Consider the following 6,856-nt stretch of genomic DNA (forward strand, 5'->3'; position numbering starts at 1 on the left):
AAATTTTGACATGTGCATACAACTATGTGATAACTAGGAGCCCTGGTGGTACAATGGTTAAAGCACTCAACTGCTAACCCAAAGGTTGGCGGTTGGAACCCACCAGGCAGTGTGCTCCCGTAAAGATTTACAGTCTTAGAAACCACATGGGGCAGTTTTACTCTGTCCAGTAGGGTCACTATAGGGTCTCTATGAGTCAGAATCGACTCCGCGGCAGTGGATTTTTTTTTTTTTTTTTTTTGGGTATGTGATACTATCACAATATATGTAACAATTTCATTGCCCAAAAAGTTTCTCGTGCCTGTTCTTAGTCAATCGCCACCCACCCTACACCTCTTGCCCAGCCCTAAGCAACCACTATGGATTAGTTTTGCCTTTTCTGAAAATGCATGCAAATGGAATCATACAGTGTGTTCTCTTTCGTGTCTGGCTTCTTGTGCGCCTGCTTGTGTCTTCTAATCCCTTATTATTACAATTTCATGTCAGTGCGGCCTCTTGTTAGGATCTCAAACACTGGAATGGTTTTTAAAGAGCTCCAGGGTTGAAAAACCCCACGTCAGCAAGGGGAAATGGACTGTAGGAAGAAAACAGAGCTCTGGAGAAGTAGACAAAAATCTGTGTGTGAGGCAGGGGGTGATAGGAATAAAGGGTTATTACTCTTTCTAAAGGTATCACTATTAAATAGTTGAGGTCTCTAGGTCAAGCTGAATGTAAGAGAAGGCGGATCATTTATAAACTCACATCCATTGGTGTTCTAAATCAGGTGATTTTCCTAAGGGGCACAAATAGTAGTCTCCCAAATGGAACAGCTGCCTGTTTTTCACTGTCTCGGAGTTTATGTAAGTTGTCATGTAGAGAGGGCTGTACTTGCTAGTTTAATAAGCTGGATCTGAATATACATTATTTTTTTAAATGTGTCCTATTATTAAAAGCATATATATTGCAGTTGTGTTTCTATGGCTGAGATACTGATAGAATATGAATTACTGCAGTTAGCTGTGTCTCACAATGGTTTATGTGTTGGCATTTTAAAGAAATTTCCATTTTTTCCTTGTTACATTACTATTGAAGATAAATGCCTCCAGAGAGGACAGGCACCCAATGAAAGGAGTTTCTTGGGCCTGCCATTGTTTCTAAGTAAGAGGTAGACATGGAACCCCTGGACCCCCTTTTAGCTCAGTACTGAAGTCCCTCCTGAGGTTCACCCTTCAGCCAGAGATTAGACAGGCCCATAAAGCAAAACGAGACTAAATGGGCACACCAGCCCAGGGGCAAGGACGAGAAGGCAGGTGACAGGAAAGCTGGTAATGGGGAACCCAAGGTCAAGAAGGGGAGAGTGTTGATATGTCGTGGGGTTGGCAACCAATGTCACAAAACAATGTGTATTAATTTGTTAATGAGAAGCTAGTTTGCTCTGTAAACCTTCATCTAAAGTACAATTAAAGAAAAAGAAAAAAAAACCTCTACGGATCACAGTTCTCTGACACACGTGGTTTCTCCGTGAGTTGGAGTCGGCTTCCATGGCACAAGACAGTAACAATAAGATTGTTGTCAGGATTAAACGAAAATGAAAGAAAGAATGCACATCCAGCAAACAGATCTGTGCTAAAGAAGTGTTTTATAAATGCTTCCTATTCCCTGTAAAAAAAAAAAAAAAAAAAGCAGACATGGATAATCCAAGAATTTTCAACCTTGTTCTGTTTTGATCCAAATTAAATATCTGATACCAATGAAATCCTAGCCCCAAGATACTTTTGCCTGTTTTAAATCTAGCTTTGAAAAGCTCCTTTATTCCTATGGAATTTCACTTCCTTATTTGGCTTTGTCCACATTTCTTTAGTGAATAGGATGCTCCCCTCTGTGATTTTTATTCCCCTCCTTGTCATCTAATGGAGTCCTTAGGTGATGTAAACAGCTGAGCGCTTGGCTACTGTGAAAATGGTGTCGGCAACGATGGACCTCGTCTAACTTCACAAGAGGGAGGAGAGAATCACCATTAGCATCTGCCCAAGGCTGATTCCCATGAGGTGGAGGGCAGACACATCTCTTTCCAACCTTTTTACCAATTCTGACACCTGTCGTCCCTCCCACAGCACTCTCTGCTTCTCTGATGGGTTTGATAATTTGTTGAAATGGCCCCATGGAACTCACAGACCATATTCACAGTTACAGGGTTTATTAGGGAAATAACAGATTGTAACTCAGGATCAGGATCAGGAAGCATGTAGGCAAACTCTGCCTTCTTCAGTGCAGGACAGCTCTCTCAGCTGCTCTCGGCCATACAGGGCTCCTCTCAGCCCCTTGAGGACAGGGCTTCTCTCGGCCCCTTGAGGACAGGCTCCTCTCGGCCCCCTGAGGACAGGGCTCCTTGTGGCCCCCTGAGGACAGGGCTCCTTGTGGCCCCCTGAGGACAGGCTCCTCTCGGCCCCCTGAGGACAGGCTCCTCTCGGCCCCCTGAGGACAGGGCTCCTCTCGGCCCCCTGAGGACAGGCTCTCTCTCAGCCCCCTGAGGACAGGGCTCCTTGTGGCCTCCTGAGGACAAGCTCCTCTCGGCCCCCTGAAGACAGGGCTCCTCTCGGCCCCCTGAGGACAGGCTCCTTGTGGCCCCCTGAGGACAGGCTCCTCTCGGCCCCTTGAGGACAGGGCTCCTTGTGGCCCCGAGGACAGGGCTCCTCTCGGCCCCCTTGAGGACAGGCTCTCTCTCCCTTAGCCTGGCCTCTGCCCTGCTCGGTGAAGTGTTACAAAACTCTTCAGCTCCTCTGATAAGTGCCTGGAAATACCCCACTCTGCCAGGAAGCTTCCTGCTTGATGGCACTCAGCTCTCTTGCTCCATGGGTCAGCACACCCACTGTAGCTGCCTTGCTCTGTGGGCCAGGAAGCCCATGCCCAGTCTCACACTGGTCTCCTGGTTCTACTGTGCCATTTCTCTGCCACTGTACTCTGTCACGCTTGCCACCACTTCTTGCTGTCTCCCACGGTCTCTGGTGTTACAGCTCTCCCTGTCTCCTGGGTCTAGAAGCTTCTCAACGCAGGGACCCTGGGTACAAAGCACATGCTCGTTTCCAGCTCTTCTTCTTGATGGTAGTAAGGTCTTCCTCTCTGCTTCTGGGATTGGATCCCTTTAAGTCCAGCAGGATGGCAAAACTGACTAATCCTCTTGTTAGGGTTCCATACACTTTATTTGCATAGTCCCACCCCCACAAGGGTTCCATGTGCCTTATTTACATTATTAGCAGCCTGTCCAATCCCCTTGATGGGCCACAAGCACCTTATTTGCGTAGTCCCAGCCAATCATTTTGTGGGAGTCACAAGACCATAAATGGCTAGAAGGGCCATATTAAATAATTCACTGCATCGTAGCTAGTAACTGAAAAATCTACCCAGAGGTGCCTTGGATGACAGGACTGGGGATCTACGTTTGAAAAATCACAGCCATTGAAAACCCTATGGAGCACAGTTCTACTCTGACAACACTTGGGGTCAACTTGATGGCAACTATTTTTGCTTTTTCTTTCTTTCTCTGTCCTTACTGTTTTAGTAGAAGAAAGAGTTGGTAAGTGACTAGAGAGCTGCCCTGTCCTCTGAAAAGCTGCCCGCATTGCATGCATCTTATTAGCCATATGCTTCAGTGATTGCTACTGTGTATGATCTAATTAAAAACTGTCAGAGCTTTGCATGTGTTTTGTTATTTCTGCCCGTCAAATAAAGAGTTCTCATCTATCAACTTATAATACTGAGCTCTTATTTTTAAAAATCCTGAATTGATCTCTCACAGAAGAGATGGAAGCATGGTAGACTCACCGAAATTGGAACTAGAATAAAAAATAGGGAAGAGCTAGAGTTGTATTTCCTGCATATCTCAGTTTATTTTCTGAAATGCCTATTTCTGATATCTTGTTCTTTGGCCATATGTGTACAGGTCATGTATCCTAATTTTTGGTTAAGAAAAAAATGGCTACTAGAGTCAATTCTTAAAGTTGTGCTTTAAATTGTAAAAATATTGTTCAAAACTAATCTCATAAAAACGAATCTGTTGCTTCATTTATCTACAAAGCCCATATTTAATCTCATACAGTTTAAGGACTTATGTGACTTCTATTAGGATTTGGCAAATTCTTTTCACGGGCCTTCGCACTCACTGCCTGTCACTGTTAAGAACTCTCCTATCTCCTGCCTATGCTATTTTAACCGTGGAGTAGAGAATATCCCCTCACTGTTCTTTTAGCTCAGCACTGACTCAAGGAAAAGCAGACCTTTACACTGCTGACCTCCCTGAGTGCTGCAAATAGTGAAGTGCTCGACTACTGGATGAAAGGTTGGCAGTTAGAACCCACCCAAATGTACCTTGGAAGATAGGCCTGGCTATCCGCTTCCAAAAGATCACAGCCTTGAAAACCCTATGGAGCAGTTCCGCTCTGCACACGTGGGGTCGCCATGAGTCTGGATCGACTGGACGCCAACTAACAACACTCTTCTGAAGCTGGTGGTAGTTTATACGCGAATTTGGAGGAAATACCCATTGTGTGATGTAAATGTTGACAGGCCAGTTTTTTTTAACGTCCTTGAAGTAGTTGTCCTGAGGAAAGTATTCAATTTAACGTTTGTTTAAGGAGGTAAAAAATTTAACAATTTAGAAATGCAAACGAGGGTCATGGGTGGATAACAGAATGAAGTGCCTTTTTATTTACTGATCTGCAGGAAATCAAACCCGTTCCCAAATAAACTGATTATTTCTTTGCTCATATAAACCTGTGCATCTGTATGTACATGTACTCTCACCCACTCACGGCCAGACCTGTGAGCTCTCTGGAGAGCCCAGTTAAGGCTGATGCCTATCAACTGGAATGTGAAGAGGCCACTCAGGTTTCTCCTTGCCTATTCCTTCCAAAGAAGTGGCAGATAATAGAATCGACTCAAAAGTTCAGTATCTCTTGTGCGGAGGTAATCTAGTTCTGTTGATAGGGGTATTTTTTTCTAATTACAGAGTGAGGTGTGAAGGTTCAAACGTTGCATTTTCATAATACGGTTTTGGCGACTAAAACGAACCTCTTCCGCTTACACTGGACTCAGTGTGTCTGCAAAGAGCGGAGCCTCTGTCAGGCGGACTGAGAGTGACTGACTGTGTCATTAGATGACTGAATTATGAAATTTGATGAAAGCAAAACGTTTTACCTCCAGTGGATATAAAGAAGATGGGAGGGACTTACCAGTTTTCCCCACTATCTCAAAGTAGAGTGTTCCAATGAAACCTTTTGTAAGCTGAAATGGCATAAAGCAAAGAAATGATTACCATTAAAATTTCTGAGCGTTCCCAGACCCAAAAATAACCTACCAAATCATACCAAATAACGCTAACATATGTAAAAGCAGGAATGATAACGATAAATACCCGTTGCCGGTGAGTGAATTCTGACTCATAGGACCCTGCAGGTCAGAGTAGAACTGCCCCATAGGATTTCCGAGGGATAGCCGGTGGATTTGAACTCCTGACCCTTGGGTTAGCAGCCGAGCTCTTTAACCACTGCCCCACCAGGGCTCCAGATATGATAAATACACATCCTATATAAAGTAGAAATAATGTGTGTACAGTGTACATCCTGGGGCAGGAGCGTGGCGACGCTGCTCTCGCTGCTCAGGGTGATGGCTGCCTCTTTAACTGCTCCCTGTAAAACGCTGAAAGCTAGTTTTGCTTTTCGCCCTTTTTCTTAAAAGTGAAAATCCTCTTCGAATTTCTTTCGGTTAGTGAAAACAGGTACTAATGTAGGTCTTTTGTAAAGGTGAGGTGGTGTAAAGTGAACTTTTGAAAAGCCGGGGATACCCGTACAGGAATTTTGAGTAATTTGCCAGTGTAAATGTCTTGCCCCCTACCTAGCATGTGGCAAAAGGCAGAATTCAGTAACATTGGATGGATGGGTGGATGATCAGTCTGGTTCTAGTCATACAGATTCAGAATGTTAAATTCCTATGTGATCTGAAAAACAGTAATTTTTTTGGAAAGTATATTATCAATATTATTTAGAAACCTCAAACAGTTTTATGAGTTACACAGTGACTAATTACCAAAAAAACAAAAGTTCAGCATTCTAAAGACTTCACGATTAGAATGGAAGGAAATACAGCATTTTGTCTGATACTGCTATTGGGTGTGAACGGGGTAACATACTCTAAAATCTTTCAGCAAGCTGAAGAATTGTAGAATGTCAGTGTGGTGGTAGAGTTAATATTTCCTCATTTTAGAACGTGACAAGATAAGGAAAAATAAAACACTGAAATACAAGAACAAGCTATGCCTGTGGCTGTTCAGCCTATCTGAGCAGACTCTGTATCTCAGTTGAAATTTGACTCTCAGATTTCCCAAGCTGCAGATTAGCCCCCAGCCTGTTCTGCTCCACAGCTGCCAGGGTGCTGGCAGCCAGACTCTGCACACACAGTGCTGCTGCTTCACTGCTAAAGCTTTAAGAATTAGAAGCCTCTGGCTGGAGTAGACGGACTTGAAGTTAGTGGCCATGTATATTGATGGGTATGTGCATATACTTAATTGTGCATGTACTTATTACATGTACTTTCTAAATCCCAAATGAAGACCTACAGTCTGCAAATACTTTATGGGTAGAATATTTGTAATCAGGACTATTCGGGGAATATTCAAGGTATGTGGCATTGCCAAGGCCAATCCACTTTGCTAAATGTACAATTAATGAGACTGACCCTCTTTCCATTAACCTCCTTCAGGCTACCCTTTTGTGATTTCTTTTCTCCCTCATTCTCTGATTTATTCTAAATAAAAGATGGCACTTTATAATTATTCATTCATCCCACATTTTAAAAATATTTGTCTATCATGTGCCAGACACTG

This window comes from Trichechus manatus, unplaced genomic scaffold, assembly GCF_000243295.1.
Source record: "Trichechus manatus latirostris isolate Lorelei unplaced genomic scaffold, TriManLat1.0 scaffold00023, whole genome shotgun sequence".
NCBI lineage: Eukaryota > Metazoa > Chordata > Mammalia > Sirenia > Trichechidae > Trichechus > Trichechus manatus.